This window comes from Panulirus ornatus, chromosome 20 (assembly GCF_036320965.1).
Source record: "Panulirus ornatus isolate Po-2019 chromosome 20, ASM3632096v1, whole genome shotgun sequence".
NCBI lineage: Eukaryota > Metazoa > Arthropoda > Malacostraca > Decapoda > Palinuridae > Panulirus > Panulirus ornatus.
Genome location: NC_092243.1, coordinates 48,486,200 through 48,501,690, shown reverse-complemented (window position 1 = coordinate 48,501,690; position 15,491 = coordinate 48,486,200). Strand labels below are relative to the sequence as shown.

At 41.8% G+C, this 15,491-nt stretch overlaps 1 protein-coding gene across 6 annotated transcripts in view; it reads right to left on the bottom strand.

Moving 5' to 3' along the window:
* The window catches only part of LOC139755988 (uncharacterized), a 540,334-nt gene that overhangs the window by 169,145 nt on the left and 355,698 nt on the right, over window positions 1-15,491 (bottom strand). The window lies entirely within an intron of this gene.

The following is a 15,491-nucleotide window of genomic DNA, read 5'->3' as shown; positions in this document are numbered from 1 at the left end:
CTCATCACAATCTTTACTGGACATCACTAACAATTATAATTCTTCTCCCTTGTTTTTCACACTATCAAAAAAAGTCAATACATATCTTGCCAACTACACTATGAAGACTTACTCCTCTTACAATCTTTTTAATTCCTTTACCATTATACAACTGAACATTAACTCATCATGGACATAACCATTTTCATAGCTTATATGCACATTAGATTAATTCAGCTTCACCTCTACCTTTACTTTTTATCAATTTACTTACCATGCTATATATACTTTTCACCTGCTCTGTAATATCTTTCTCTCCTGTATACCTAGGTCAAACTCTCTTAAAAGTCAATCCTATTATCCCCTGTACACAATCTCTCAAACCTGTCTAAAGGATATTTCCTTTTCAGAGAGCTCTCTTTTCTATAATCAGACTCACGGCTGAAGTTAATTACTTGCTCACCTTCATCCATTCTCACTGCCACCCTGCCACACAGGAAACAGCATTGTCACCCCCCTGCATCAACAAGAAAGTGTAATCCACTGAAACCACAGCTCCCTATCCACATCCAGTCCCCTCAGACCTTTCCATGGTTTACCCCAGATGTTACACATGCCCTGGTTCAGTCCACTGATGGCCCATTGACCTCAGTATACCACATCATTCCAATTCACTCTATTCCATGTACGCCTTTCACCCTCCTGCATGTTCAAGTCTAATCGCTAAAAATCTTTTTCTTTCCATCCTTCCACCTCTAATTTGGTCTTCCACTTCTTGTTCCCTCTACCTCTGACACAAATATCCTTTTTGTCAACCTTTTCTCACTCATTCTCTCTGTATGTTCAAACCAGTTCAACACGCCCCTTTCTGCACTCTTAACCACACTCTTATTATGATCATATATTTCTCTTACCCTTTCATTACTAACTTGATTAAACCACTTCACACCACATATTGTCCTCAAACATTTCATTTCCAACACATCCACCCTCCTCTGCACAACCCTATCTACAGCCCATGCCTCACAACCATATAGTATTGTTAGAACCACTATTCCTTCAAACATACCCACTTTTGCTCTGAGATTACATTATCTCTTTTCACACATTCTTCATTGCTCCCAAAACCTTTGCCACCCTCCCTCTACCCTATGACTCACGTCCACTTCCATGGTTCCACCTACTGCTAACTCCATTCACACATAATTAAAAACTTCACTTCCACCAATTTGTTTGCCAGATATCTAAAACACTTAACTTCCGTCAGTTTTTCTTCAACCAAACTTACATCCCAATTGACTTGTCCCTCAACCCTCCTGAACCTAATAACCTTGGTTTTATTCAATTTACTCTCAACTTTCTCGTTTCACACACTTTTCCAAACTCAGCCACAAACTACTGCAGATTCTCACTTAAATCAGCCACCAGTGCTGTATAATTGGCAAACAACAACTGACTCACTTCCCAGGCCCTCTCATCCCCAACAGGCTGCATACATGCCCCTCTCTTCAAAACCTCTCCATTTACCTCCCTAACCACCCCTTCTATAAACAAATTAAACAACCATGGAGACATCACACACTCCTGCCACAGACCAACCTCCTCTGATATCCAATCACTCTTTTCTCTTCCTACTCGTAACATAATAAATACATGTCATTGCTTCTAGCAGCTTATCTCCCACATACTATAACTTAAGACTTTCTAAAAAGCATCTCTATCAACCCCATCATATGCCGTCTCCAGATCCATAAATGCCATAGAAATCCATCTGTTTTTCTAAGTATTTCTCACACACATTCTTCAAAGTAAACGCCTGATCCACACATCCTCTACCACTTTTGAAACCACATTGCTCCTCCCCAGTATGATGCTCTATGCATGCCTTCACCCTTTCAATCAATACCCTCCCATACAATTTTCCAAGTATACGCAACAAACTTATGCCTCTGTAGTCTGAACACACTTTTATCCCCTTTACCTTTGTACAATGGCACTATACATGCATTCTGCCAATCCTCAGGCACTTCACCATGATCCATACATACAATATACATCCTTATCAACCAATCAACAACACACTCATCCCCATTCTTGATAAATTCAGCTGCAATACCATCTAATCCTGCCGCCTTACCAAATTTTATCTCCCACAAGGCTTTCACCACCTCTTTTCTCTTCATCAAACCACCCTCCCTGACCTTTTCCCTTCATACACCACCCTGACCAAAACACCCTACATCTGCCACTCTATCAACAAAGACATTCAGCAAACCTTCAAAATACTCACTCCATCTCCTCCTCACTTCATCACTACCTGTTATCAGTTCCCCCCTTCACTGATGTTCCCATTTGTTCTCTTGTCTTTCTCACATTATTCACCTCCTTCCAAAACATCTTTTAATTCTCCCTACAGTTTAATGACACTCTCTCACCCCAACTCTCATTTGCCCTCATTTTCAACCCTTGCACCTTCCTCTTTACCTACTTCTTCATCCCACCAATCACTACCCTTACTAATCTACCCAACCTCCACCTCTCTCATGCACATGCATCTCTTGCACATGCCATCACTGCTTTTCTAAATACATCCCATTCCTCACCCACTTCCCTCACTTCATTTGCTCTCACCTTCTGCCATTCTGCACCTAATCTCTCATGGTATTTCTTCACACACTCTCATTTCTAAGCTCACTTACTCTTCCCACTCTCTTCTCCCAGACATTCTCTCTTATCTTTTGAAAACCTCTACAAATCTTCATCTTCGCCCCTACAAGATAGTGATCAGACATCCCTACAGATACCCCTCTCAGGACATTTACATCCAAAAGTCTCTTAGTACATAATCTAATAATGCCTGTTGACCATCTCTCCTACTCACATATGTATACTTGTGTACATCTCTCTTTTTAAACCAGGTATCGCCAATCAACAATCTTTTATCAGCATACAAATCCACAAGCTCTTCACCATTTCCATTCACAACACTGAATACCCCATGTGAACCAATTATATCCTCAACTGCCACATTACTCACCGCATTCAAATCACCCATCACTAATACCCAGTCTTGCTCACCAAAACTACTGACACTAACTCAGCTGTTCCCAAAGCACTCGCCTCTCATGATCTTTCTTCTCATAACCAGGTGCTTAAAAACCAATAAAAATAATCACCCATCTCATGCCATCCACTTTCAGTTTTACCCATATCAATCTAGAAATCATTTTCGTAAACTCTATCACACACTCCTACAACTCCTGTTAAAGGAGTAGTGCTACTCCTCCCTTAGCTTTTGTCCTCTCCCCGACCCTTGACTTTACTTCTAAGATGTTTTCAAATCATACTTTCCCTTTATCTTGGAGCTTCATTTCACTCAGAGCCAGAACATCCAGGTTTCTTTCCTCAAACATACCTACCTCTCATTTCTTCTCATATTGGTTACATCCACACACATTCAGACACCCCAATCTCAACCTTCAAGGAGGATGAGCACTTGCTGCTTGACTCCTGTTTTCTCTTTTAAAAATTGAAAAAGGGAGGGATACCAGCCCAGCATCTGCACTTTTTTAATCATCTTCTATGACACTGGGGAATACATGGAGACATCACACACCCCTGCCGCAAACCTACATTCACTGAGAACCAATCACTTTCCTCTCTTCCTACACGTACACATGCCTTACATCCTCGATAAAAACTTTTCACTGCTTCTAACAACTTGCCTCCCACACCATATATTCTTAATACCTTCCACAGAGCATCTCTATCAACTCTATCATATGCCTTCTCCAGATCCATAAATGCTACATACAAATCCATTTGCTTTTCTAAGTATTTCTCACATACATTCTTCAAAGCAAACACCTGATCCACACATCCTCTACCACTTCTGAAACCACACTGCTCTTCCCCAATCTGATGCTCTGTACATGCCTTCACCCTCTCAATCAATATCCTCCCATATAATTTACCAGGAATACTTAACAAACTTATACTGGGGAGAAAGAATACTTCCCACATATTCATCACGTGTCACAGAAGGCGACTAAAGGGGACGGGAGCGGGGGGGCTAGAAACCCTCCCCTCCTTGTATTTCAACTTTCTAAAAGGGGAACCAGAAGAAGGAGTCACGTGGGGAGTGCTCATCCTCCTCGAACACTCAGATTGGGGTGTCTAAATGTGTGTGGAGGTAACCAAGGTGACAAAAAAGGAGAGATAGGTAGTATGTTTGAGGAAAGGAAACTGGATGTTTTGGCTCTGAGTGAAACGGAGCTCAAGGGTAAGGGGGAAGAGTGGTTTGGAAATGTCTTGGGAGTAAAGTCAGGGGTTAGTGAGAGAACGAGAGCAAGGGAAAGAGTAGCACTACTCATGAAAAAGGAGTGGTGGGAGTATGTGATAGAGTGTATGAAAGTGAACTCTAGATTGATATGGATAAAACTGAAAGTGGATGGAGAGAGATTGGTGATTATTGGTACATATGCACCTGGGCATGAGAAGAAAGATCATGAGAGGCAAGTGATTTGGGAGCAGCTGAGTGAGTGTGTTAGTAGTTTTGATGCACGAGACCGGGTTATAGTGACTGGTGATTCGAATACAAAGGTGAGTAATGTGGCAGTTGAGGAAATAATTGGTGCACATGGGGTGTTAAGTGTTGTAAATGGAAATGGTGAAGAGCTTGTAGATTTATGTGCTGAAAAAGGACTGCTGATTGGGAATACCTGGTTTAAAAAGAGAGATATACATAAGTATTCGTATGTAAGTAGGAGAGATGGCCAGAGAGCATTATTGGATTACTTGTTAATTGATAGAGAGACTTTTGGATGTTAATGTGCTGAGAGGTGTAACTGGAGGGATGTCTGATCATTATCTTGTGGAGGCAAAAGTGAAGATTTGTAGAGGTTTCCAGAAGAGAAGAGAAGAGAGAATGTTGGGGTGAAGAGAGTGGTAAGAGTAAGTGAACTTGGGAAGGAGACTTGTGTGAGGAAGTATCAGGAGAGACTGAGTACAGAATGGAAAAAGGTGAGAACAAAGGATGTAAGGGGAATGGGGGAGGAATGGGAAGTATTTAGGGAAGCAGTGATGGCTTGTGCAAAAGATGCTTGTGGCATGAGAAGTGTGGGACATGGGCAGATTACAAAGGGGTAGTGAGTGGTGGGATGAAGAAGTAAGATTATTAGTAAAAGAAAAAGGAGAGGCATTCAGACGGTTTTTGCAGGGAAATAATGCAAATGAGTGGGAGATGTATAAAACAAAGAGGCAGGAGGTCAAGAGAAAGGTGCAAGAGGTGAAATAGATGGCAAATGAGAGTTGGGGTGAGAGAGTATCATTAAATTTCAGGAGAATAAAAAGATGTTTTGGAAGGAGGTAAATAAAGTGCATAAGACAAGGGAACAAATGGGAACATCAGTGAAGGGGGTAATAGGGAGGTGATAACAAGTAGTGGTTATATGGGAGGGTATTTATTAAGAGGGTGAAGGCATGTACAGAGCATCAGATTGGGGAAGAGCAGTGTGGTTTCAGAAGTGGTAGAGGATGTGTGGAACAGGTGTTTGCTTTGAAGAATGTATGTGAGAAATACTTAGAAAAGCAAATGGATTTGTATAGAGCATTTATGGATCTGGAGATGGCATATGATAACGTTAATAGAGATGGTCTGTGGAAGGTATTAAGAATATATGGTGTGGGAGGCAAGTTGTTAGAAGCAATGAAAAGTTTTTATCGAGGATGTAAGGCATGTGTACGTGTAGGAAGAGAAGAAAGTGATTGTTTCTCAGTGAATGTTGGTTTCCGGCAGGGGTATGTGATGTCTCCATGGTTGTTTAATTTGTTTATGGATGGGGTTGTTAAGGAGGAGAATGCAAGACTTTTGGAAAGAGGGGCAAGTATGCAGTCTGTTGTGGATGAGAGAGCTTGGGAAGTGAGTCAGTTGTTGTTCGCTGATGATACAGCACTGGTGGCTGATTCGGGTGAGAAACTGCATAAGCTGGTAACTAAGTTTGGTAAAGTGTGTGAAAGAAGAAAGCTGAGAGTAAATGTGAATAAGAGAAAGGTTATTAGGTACAGTAGGGATGAGGGACAAGTCAATTGGGAGGCAAGTTTGAATTGTAAAAAACTGGAGGAAGTGAAGTGTTTTAGATATCTGGGAGTGGCTTTGCCAACGGATGGAACCATGGAAGAGGTGAACCATAGGGTGGGGGGGGGGGCGCGAAAGTTCTGGGAGTGTTGAAGAATGTGTGGAAGTCGACAATGTTATCTTGGAAAGTAAAAATGGGTATGTTTGAAGGAATAGTGTTCCAACAATGATATATGGTTGCGAGGTGTGGGCTACAGATAGAGTTGTGCGCAGGAGGGTGGATGTGCTGGAAATGAGATGTTTGAGGACAATATGTGGTGTGAGGTGGTTTGATCGAGCAAGTAATGAAAGAGCAAGAGAGATGTGTGGTAATAAAAAGAGTGTTGTTGAGAGAGCAGAAGAGGGTGTTTTAAGATGGTTTGGTCACATGGAGAGAATGAATGAGGAAAGATTGACGAAGAGGATATATGCATCAGAGGTGGAGGGAATGAGAAGTGGAAGACCAAATTGGAGGAGGAAAGATGGAATGAAAAAGATTTTGAGTGATAGGGGCCTGAACATGCAGGAAGGTGAAAGGCATGCAAGGAACAGAGTGAATTGGAACGATATGGTATACCGGGGTCGATGTGCTGTCATTGGATTGAACTAGGGCATGTGAAGCGTCTGGGGTAAACCATGGAAAGTTCTGTGTGGCCTGGATGTGGAAAGGGAGCTGTGGTTTCAGTGCATTATACATGACAGCTAGAGACTGAGTGTGAACGAATGTGGCCTCTGTTGTCTTTTCCTAGTGCTACTTCACACAAATGCCGGGTGGAGGGGGTTGTTATTTCATGTGTGGTGGGGTGGCGACGGGAATGAAAAAGGGGCAGACAGTATGAATTATGTACATGTGTATATATGTATATGTCTGTGCGTGTGTATATATGTATACGTTGAGATGTATAGGTATGTATATGTGCATGTGTGGATGTGTATGTATATACATGTGTATGTGGGGGGATTGGGCCATTCTTTCGTCTGTTTCCTTATGCTACCTCGCTAATGGGGAAAATGAAACACGATAAGTTCCAAAGTGCATATTCGTCTAATAATCACATCATCAAGGGAGACACAAGAGAAATAATAGTCAGTTCATATACATTGAAGAGACGAAGCTAAGACGCCATTCGGTAAACATGCGATTCATCAAATTTGTAAAAAGATAAGTTTATGAACACTCGCTGTCTGTCTTGGACAATCGCATGTTTACCAAATGGCGTCCTAGCTTTCTCTCTTCGATGCATATCAAATGACCGTTATATTTCTCTCTTGTGTCTCCCCTGATGATGTGATTATTACATGAAAGTCCACTTGGGAACTTATCATGTTTGCTTTTTCCCAATGGACTCATAGGAATATATATATATATATATATATATATATATATATATATATATATATATATATATATATCCCTGGGGATAGGGGATTAAGAATACTTCCCACGTATTCCCTGCGTGTCGTAGAAAGCGACTAAAAGGGGAGGGAGCGGGGGGCTGGAAATCCTCCCCTCTCGTTTTTTTTTTTTCAAAAGAAGGAACAGAGAATTGGGCCAGGTGAGGGTATTCCCTCAAAGGCCCAGTCCTCTGTTCTTAACGCTACCTCGCTAATGCGGGAAATGGCGAATAGTTTGAAAGAAAAAAAAAAGTTTTTCTCCATTCAAACTTACCTCCCAATTGACTTGACCCTCAACCCTACTGTACCTAATTACCTTGCTCTTATTCACATTTACTCTTAACTTTCTTCTTTCACACACTTTTCCAAACTCAGTCACCAGCTTCTGCAGTTTCTCACATGAATCAGCCACCAGCGCTGTATCATCAGCAAACAACAACTGACTCACTTCCCAAGCTCTCTAATCCCCAACAGACTTCATACTTGCCCCTCTTTCCAAAACTCTTGCATTCACCTCCCTAACAACCCCATCCATAAACAAATTAAACAACCATGGAGACATCACACACCCCTGCCGCAAACCTACATTCACTGAGAACCAATCACTTTCCTCTCTTCCTACACATAAACACACACACACACACACACACACATATATATATATATATATATATATATATATATATATATATATATATATATATATTTTTATTATATTTTGTCGCTGTCTCCCGCATTAGTGAGGTTCCGCAAGGAAACAGACGAAAGAATGGCCCACCCCACCCACATACACATGTATATACATACACGTCCACACACGCACATACACCTACCCATACATCTCAACTTATACATATATATACACACACAGACATATACATATATATATATATATATATATATATATATATATATATATATATATATATATATACATATATATATACATATATATATATGGGTAAAACTGAAAGTTGATGGAGAGAGATGGGTGATTATTGGTGCATATGCACCTGGGCATGAGAAGAAAGATCATGAGAGGCAAGTGTTTTGGGAGCAGCTGAATGAGTGTGTTAGTGGTTTTGATGCACGAGACCGGGTTATAGTGATGGGTGATTTGAATGCAAAGGTGAATAATGTGGTAGTTGAGGGAATAATTGGTATACATGGGGTGTTCAGTGTTGTAAATGGAAATGGTGAAGAGCTTGTAGATTTATGTGCTGAAAAAGGACTGGTGATTGGGAATAAATGGTTTAAAAAGTGAGATATACATAAGTATATGTATGTAAGTAGGAGAGATGGCCAGAGACCGTTATTGGATTACGTGATAATTGAAAGGCGCGCGAAAGAGAGACTTTTGGATGTTAATGTGCTGAGAGGTGCAACTGGAGGGATGTCTGATCATTATCTTGTGGAGGCTAAGGTGAAGATTTGTATGGGTTTTCAGAAAAGAAGAGTGAATGTTGGGGTGAAGAGGGTGGTGAGAGTAAGTGAGCTTGGGAAGGAGACTTGTGTGAGGAAGTACCATGAGAGACTGAGTACAGAATGGAAAAAGGTGAGAACAATGGAAGTAAGGGGAGTGGGGGAGGAATGGGATGTATTTAGGGAATCAGTGATGGATTGCGCAAAAGATGCTTGTGGCATGAGAAGAGTGGGAGGTGGGTTGATTAGAAAGGGTAGTGAGTGGTGGGATGAAGAAGTAAGTTTATTAGTGAAAGAGAAGAGAGAGGCATTTGGACGATTTTTGCAGGGAAAAAATGCAATTGAGTGGGAGATGTATAAAAGAAAGAGACAGGAGGTCAAGAGAAAGGTGCAAGAGGTAAAAAAGAGGGCAAATGAGAGTTGGGGTGAGAGAGTATCATTAAATTTTAGGGAGAATAAAAAGATGTTCTGGAAGGAGGTAAATAAAGTGTGTAAGACAAGGGAGCAAATGGGAACTTCAGTGAAGGGCGCGAATGGGGAGGTGATAACAAGTAGTGGTGTAGTGAGAAGGAGATGGAGTGAGTATTTTGAAGGTTTGTTGAATGTGTTTGATGATAGAGTGGCAGATATAGGGTGTTTTGGTCGAGGTTGTGTGCAAAGTGAGAGGGTTAGGGAAAATGATTTGGTAAACAGAGAAGAGGTAGTAAAAGCTTTGCGGAAGATGAAAGCCAGCAAGACAGCAGGTTTGGATGGTATTGCAGTGGAATTTATTGAAAAAGGGGGTGACTGTATTATTGACTGGTTGGTAAGGTTATTTAATGTATGTGTGACTCATGTTGAGGTGCCTGAGGATTGGCGGAATGCGTGCATAGTGCCACTGTACAAAGGCAAAGGGGATAAGAGTGAGTGCTCAAATTACAGAGGTATAAGTTTGTTGAGTATTCCTGGTAAATTATATGGGAGGGTATTGATTGAGAGGGTGAAGGCATGTACAGAGCATCAGATTGGGGAAGAGCAGTGTGGTTTCAGAAGTGGTAGAGGATGTGTGGATCAGGTGTTTGCTTTGAAGAATGTATGTGAGAAATACTTAGAAAAGCAAATGGATTTGTATGTAGCATTTATGGATCTGGAGAAGGCATATGATAGAGTTGATAGAGATGCTCTGTGGAAGGTATTAAGAATATATGGTGTGGGAGGCAATTGTTAGAAGCAGTGAAAAGTTTTTATCGAGGATGTAAGGCATGTGTACGTGTAGGAAGAGAGGAAATTGATTGGTTCTCAGTGAATGTAGGTTTGCGGCAGGGGTGTGTGATGTCTCCATGGCTGTTTAATTTGTTTATGGATGGGGTTGTTAGGGAGGTGAATGCAAGAGTTTTGGAAAGAGGGGCAAGTATGAAGTCTGTTGGGGACGAGAGAGCTTGGGAAGTGAGTCAGTTGTTGTTCGCTGATGATACAGCGCTGGTGGCTGATTCATGTGAGAAACTGCAGAAGCTGGTGACTGAGTTTGGTAAAGTGTGTGAAAGAAGAAAGTTAAGAGTAAATGTGAATAAGAGCAAGGTAATTAGGTACAGTAGGGTTGAGGGTCAAGTCAATTGGGAGGTAAGTTTGAATGGAGAAAATCTGGAGGAAGTAAAGTGTTTTAGATATCTGGGAGTGGATCTGGCAGCGGATGGAACCAGGGAAGCGGAAGTGGATCATAGGGTGGGGGAGGGGGCGAAAATCCTGGGAGCCTTGAAGAGTGTGTGGAAGTCGAGAACATTATCTCGGAAAGCAAAAATTGGTATGTTTGAAGGAATAGTGGTTCCAACAATGTTGTATGGTTGCGAGGCGTGGGCTATGGATAGAGTTGTGCGCAGGAGGATGGATGTGCTGGAAATGAGATGTTTGAGGACAATGTGTGGTGTGAGGTGGTTTGATCGAGTAAGTAACGTAAGGGTAAGAGAGATGTGTGGAAATAAAAAGAGCGTGGTTGAGAGAGCAGAAGAGGGTGTTTTGAAATGGTTTGGGCACATGGAGAGAATGAGTGAGGAAAGATTGACCAAGAGGATATATGTGTCGGAGGTGGAGGGAACGAGGAGAAGTGGGAGACCAAATTGGAGGTGGAAAGATGGAGTGAAAAAGATTTTGTGTGATCAGGGCCTGAACATGCAGGAGGGTGAAAGGAGGGCAAGGAATAGAGTGAATTGGATCGATGTGCTGTCAGTGGATTGAATCAGGGCATGTGAAGCGTCTGGGGTAAACCATGGAAAGCTGTGTAGGTATGTATATTTGCGTGTGTGGACGTATTTATATACATGTGTATGGGGGTGGGTTGGGCCATTTCTTTCGTCTGTTTCCTTGCGCTACCTCGCAAACGCGGGAGACAGCGACAAAGCAAAAAAGAAAAAAAAAAAAATATATATATATATATATATATATATATATATATATATATATATATATATATATATATACATGAAAATAATTCACACTCACTACCCTTATTCATTCTCATCGCCACCTCACCACACTTGAAATGACAATCCCCTCCCCCCTCATGTGTGCGAAGTAGCACTAGGAAAAGACAACAAAGGCCACATTCGTTCACACTCAGTCTCTAGCTGTCATATATAATGCACCGAAACCACAGCTCCCTTTCCACATCCAGGCCCCACAAAACTGTCCATGGTTTACTCCAGACGCTTCACATGCCCTGGTTCAATACATTGACAGCACATCGACCCCGATATACCACATCATCCCAATTCACTCTATTTCTTGCACGCCTTTCACCCTCTTGCATGTTCAGGCCCCGATCACTCAAAATCTTTTTCACTTCATCTTTCCACCTCCAATTTGGTCTCCCACTTCCCTTCATTCCCTCCACCTCTGAAACATACATCCTCTTTGTCAATCTTTCCTCACTCATTCTCTCCATGTGACCAAACCATTTCAAAACACCCTCTCTCAACCACACTCTTTTGATTACCACACATCTCTCTTACCCTTTCATTACTTACTTCATCAAACCTCCTCACACCACATATGGTCCTCAAACATCTCATTTCCAGCACATCCACCCTTCTCCGCACAGCTCTATCTATAGCCCACGCCTCGCAACCACATAACATTGTTGGAACCACCACTCCATCAAACATACCCATTTTTGCTTTCTGGGATAATGTTCTCGCCTTCCACATATTTTTCAACAATCCCAGAATGTTCGCCCCCTCCCCCACCCTATGACTCACTTCCACGTCTGTGGTCCCATCCGCTGCCAAATCCACTACCAGATATCTAAAACACCTCACTTCCTCCAGTTTTTCTCCATTCAAACTTACCTCCCAATTGACTTGACCCTCAACCCTACTGTACCTAATAACCTTGCTCTTATTCACATTTACTCTTAACTTTCTTCTTTCATACACTTTACCAAACTCCGTCACCAGCTTCTGCAGTTTCTCACACAAATAAGCTACCAGCAATGTATCATCAGCGAACAACAACTGACTCACTTCCCAAGCTCTCTCTTCTGCAACAGACTGCATACTTCCCCTCTTTCCATAAATCTTGCATTCACCTACCTAACAACCCCATCCATAAACAAATTAAACAACCATGGATACATCACACACCCTTGACACAAACCAACATTCACTGAGAACCAATCACTTTCCTCTCTTCCTACTCGTACACATACATTACATCCTCGATAAAAACTTTTCACTGCTTCTAACAACTTGCCTCCCACACCATATATTCTTAATACCTTCCGCGGAGCATCTCTATCAACTCTATCATGTGCCTTCTCCAGATCCATAAATGCTACAGACAAATCCATTTGCTTTTCCAAGTATTTCTCACATACATTCTTCAAAGCAAACACCTGATTCACATATCCTCTACCACTTCTGAAACCACACTGCTCTTCCTTAGTCTGATACTATATACATGCCTTCACCCTCTCAATCAATACTATATTCATTTATATATTTTGCTCTGTCGCTGTCTCCCGCGTTAGTGAGGTAGCACAAGGAAACAGACGAAAGAATGGCCCAACCCACCCACATACACATGTATATACATACACGTCCACACACGCAAATATACATACCTATACATCTCAATGTACACATATATATACACACACAGATATATACAAATATACACATGTGCAAAATTCATACTGTCTGCCTTTATTCATTCCCATCGCCATCTCGCCACACATGGAATAACAACCCCCTCCGCCCTCATGTGTGCGAGGTAGCGCTAAGAAAAGACAACAAAGGACACATTCGTTCACACTCAGTCTCTAGCTGTCATGTAATAATGCACCGGAACCACAGCTCCCTTTCCACATCTAGGCCCCACAGAACTTTCCATGGTTTACCCCAGACGCTTCACATGCCCTGGTTCAATCCACTGACAGCACATCGACCCTGGTATACCACAACGTTCCAAAACACTCTATTCCTTGCATACCTCTCACCCTCTTGCATGTTCAGGCCCCGATCACTCAAAATCTTTTTCACTCCATCTTTCCACCTCCAATTTGGTCTCCCACTTATCCTCGTTCCCTCCACCTCTGACACATATATCCTATTGGTCAATCTTTCCTCACTCATTCTCTCCATGTGACCAAACAATTTCAAAACACCCTCCTCTGCTCTCTCAACCACACTCTTTTTATTACCACACATCTCTCTTACCCTATCATTACTTACTTGATCAAACCACCTCACACCACATATTGTCCTCAAACATCTCATTTCCAAAACATCCACCCTCCTCCACACAACTCTATCCATAGCCCACGCCCCACAACAATATAACATTGTTGGAACCACTATTCCTTCAAACATACCCATTTTTGCTTTCCGAGATAATGTTCTCGACTTCCACACATTCTTCAAGGCTCCCAGAATTTTCGCCCCCTCCCCCACCCTATGATTCACTTTTGATTCCATGGTTCCATCCGCTGCCAAATCCACTCCTAGATATCTAAAACACTTCACTTCCTCCAGTTTTTCTCCATTCAAACTTACCTCCCAATTAACTTGACCTTCAACCCTACAGCACCTAATAACCTTACTCTTATTCACATTTACTCTGAACTTTCTTCTTTCACACACTTTACCAAACTCAGTCACCAGCTTCTGCAGTTTCTAACAAGAATCAGCCACCAGCGCTGTATCATCAGCGAACAACAACTGACTCACTTCCCAAGCTCTCTCATCCACAACAGACTGCATACTTGCCCATCTTTCCAAAACTCTTGCATTCACCTACCTAACAACCCCATCCATAAACAAATTAAACAACCAAGGAGACATTACACACCCCTGCCACAAACCTACATTCACTGAGAACCAATCACTTTCCTCTCTGCCTACACGTACACATGCCTTACATCCTCAATAAAAACTTTTCACTGCTTCTAACAACTTGCCTGCCACACCATATATTCTTAATACCTTCCATAGAGCATCTCTATCAACTCTATCATATGCCTTCTCTAGATCCATAAATGCTACATACAAATCCATTTGCTTTTCTAAGTATTTCTCACATACATTCTTCAAAGCAAACACCTGATCCACACATCCTCTACCACTTCTGAAACCACACTGCTCTTCCCCAATCTGTTGCTCTGTACATGCCTTCACCCTCTCAATCAGTACCCTCCTATATAAGTTACCAGGAATACTCAATAAACTTATACCTCTGTAATTTGAGCACTCACTTTTATCCCCTTTGCTTTGTACAATGGCACTATGCAAGCATTCCGCCAATGCTCAGGCACCTCACCATGAGTCATACATACATTAAATATCTTTATCAACCAGTCAACAATACAGTCACCCTCTTTTTAATAAATTCCACTGCAATACCATCCAAACCAGCTACCTTGCCAGCTTTCATCTTCCGCAAAGCTTTTACTACCTCTTCCCTGTTTACCAAATCATTTACCCTAACCCTCTCACTTTGCACACCACTTCGACCAAAACACCCTATATCTGCCACACTATCATCAAACACATTCAACAAACCTTCAAAATACTCACTCCATCTTCTCACATCACCACTACTTGTTATCACCTCCCCATTAGCCGTCTTCACTGAAGTTTCCATTTGTTCCCTCGTCTTACGCACTTTATTTACCTCTTTTCAAAACATCTTTTTATTCTCCCTAAAATTTAATGATACTCTCTCACCCCATCTCTCATCTGCCCTCTTTTTCACCTCTTGCACCTTTCTCTTGACCTCCTGCCTCTTTCTTTTATACATCTCTCACTCATTTGCATTATTTCCTTACAAAAATCATCCAAATGCCTCTCTCTTCTCTTTCACTAATAATCTTACTTCTTCATCCCACCACTCACTACCCTTTCTAATCTGCCCACCTCCCACGCTTCTCATGCCACAAGCATCTTTTGCGCAAGCTATCACTGCTTCCCTAAATACATCCCATTCCTCACCCACTCCCCTTACGTCCTTTGTTCTCAACTTTTTCCATTCTGTACTCAGTCTCTCCTGATACTTCTTCACACAAGTCTCCTTCCCAAGCTCACTTACTCTCACCACTCTTTTCACCCCAACA